Source organism: Copadichromis virginalis, unplaced genomic scaffold (genome assembly GCF_057382275.1).
Source record: "Copadichromis virginalis isolate Kocher_CV1m ecotype Utaka unplaced genomic scaffold, C_Virginalis_male_GT1.1 unmapped_scaffold_2, whole genome shotgun sequence".
NCBI classification, from domain to species: domain Eukaryota; kingdom Metazoa; phylum Chordata; class Actinopteri; order Cichliformes; family Cichlidae; genus Copadichromis; species Copadichromis virginalis.
The window spans coordinates 311,522-314,021 of NW_028188590.1; positions in this window are offsets into that span (position 1 = coordinate 311,522).

Below are 2,500 nucleotides of genomic sequence, written 5' to 3' on the forward strand. Positions count from 1 at the left end.
TTAATTCTGCCTGGTGCTGCGTGTGCCCTGTGCAGCTTGGATGTCTGCCGCTGACGCTCTGTGGTTAGGGTTAGGGTTAGGGGGTTAGGGTTAGGGGTTAGGGTTAGGGTTAGGGTTAGGGTTAGGGGTTAGGGTTAGGGTTAGGGTTAGGGTTAGGGTTAGGGTTAGGGTAGGGTTAGGGTTAGGGTTAGGGTAGGGTTAGGGTTAGGGTTAGGGTTAGGGTTAGGGTTAGGGTTAGGGTAGGGTTAGGGTTAGGGTTAGGGTTAGGGTTAGGGTTAGGTTATGGGGAAAAAGCCAGGAGAGGATGGGACAAAAGTGGAATAACTGAAAAAGTAAGAGGTGTAGAGGGCTGATGTTGGTGTCTAGGTGGGGGTTTTGGTGGGTGCCGGACGCTGTGGCGAAGAAGCCACGCCGATGGCTTCTTCGGTTCTGGAGATATGGCGAATCGGACCAAAAAGGATGGGACAAAAGGGTCCCAGTCGGAGAAAGGAAGGTGCAGAGGGCCTGGGTCCACCACCACTGTACTCAGCAGGCCCTGCCGGGTCGTTAGACACGCAGCATGGCAGGGATTGGTGACATAACATGTAGCAGTTTCCCTTCACAGAAGCCTGTGCAGCAGGTTGGTACAGGAGCAGGCACCAGAAGCAGGCCTGTGGAGCACTATGTCATCTGCTCGGCCTTGCTTCAGGATGCACTGTACAATTCGATAGCAAGACCTCATGGGTTACCACAAAAAAAACAGTGTCTTTCTGCCTCTGTCGTTCTCTTTGGTTTGTTTGAGCGCTTGTTTTTTAAATACACAGCAAGTGTCTGTCTCTCTCTCTCTCTCTCTGTCTGTCTCTCTGTCACACACACACACACACACACACACACACACACACACAGAAGCAGAGCAGCTGCTGTGCCACTGGGATTGAACAAGAGGTGCTCCCTCTGCTGGCTCAATGCGGTACAAAGTGTCAGAAGGTGTTATACCGGCGAAAATAACATCTTTCAATTGCATGTTTGGTCCACAGGATGGCGCCTAGCAAGCAAGTCCTGTACATTGCATATTAAAAGTTGTTGCAAGTGCACTCACATGTATTTTTTGTGTAAAAGAGACACACACACACACACACGCACACACATACGCTCAATGGAGTATAAAATAAAGACCGGGGCAGTTCTCTCACTGGAGTCTCTTAGAGTGGAGGCTGCCCTTGCTAGCAAGAAGTTCTGTGTGTTTCTCTTCTCTGAGTCTTTACTGAAGAAGTGTTTTATAACATTTTCCTTAACAACTGACATGTGTTTTTTGTGTAAAAGAGAGAGAGACACACACACACACACACACACACACACACACACACTCACACTCAGCGGCTCAGAGATGAGGGAAAAACAACAGAAATCAGGATAGATTTTAATGTCAGGAGATGCCCTGTGATGCTGGGGCCATTGTGTAAGATTGGAATGTGTACCAGTGGCTGGTGGGTGGTCCTTGAAGGTCCCGGGAGGAGGCGGCGAGGAGGCAGCGGGTGGCTGGGCTTGAGCTGTGGATCAGGGACGTCATTAATTCTGCCTGGTGCTGCGTGTGCCCTGTGCAGCTTGGATGTCTGCCGCTGACGCTCTGTGGTTCCTGTTCTGCTGATCTCCTGGTCCACACACGGCTTCAGGGTGCACTGTACAAGGGAAGAAGAAATGCATCATTGGTTACCAAAATAAAACAGTGTCTTTCTGCCTGTGTCATTCTGTTTGGTTTCTTTGAGCGTTTGTTTCTTAAATACACAGCAAGTGTCACTCTCTCTCTCTCTCTCTCTCTGTCACACACACACACACACACACACACACACACACACACACACACAGACACTGTGAGGTCTGCAGTTCAAAATTTGAATCTCAGAGCTTGGTGTTTTTGTCTCCCTCCAGTGGACAAATGCAGGTATGATTAGGGTTGGTTAGGTTAAGGGGATTTAGCCAGAGCTTGACGGAATAAAATGGAATAACTGGGAAAGTAAGTGTCGTAGAGGGATGAAAGTGGTGTCTACGTGGGGATTTTCTGCCGCTCCGCACGCGCTGGTGAAGACCCCATGTCGATAGCACCAACGGTTCTGGACTTGGTGTAAATGGGTCCAAATTTGACGGAATAAAAAGGTCAAAGTGGCAGATAGGAGTGTCCGATCGGGCCGATTCCACCACCACTGTACTCAGCAGGCCCTGCCGGGTCGTTAGACACGCAGCATGGCAGGGATCGGTGACATAACATGTAGCAGTTTCCCTTCACAGAAGCGTCTGCAGCAGGTGGGTGGAGGAGGAGGCAGCAGAACCAGGCCTTTGGAGCACTGTGTCATCTCCTGGTCCTGATGCTTTGAATCTCCCTCTCTGTCTGTCTGTCTGTCTGTCTGTCTGTCTGTCTGTCACACACACACACACAGAAGCTGGTCAAGTGCTGTGCAACTGGGATTGCACCTGTCGTCCACAGGAGGGCGCCTAGCTGGGAAGTCCAGTACATTCCATATTA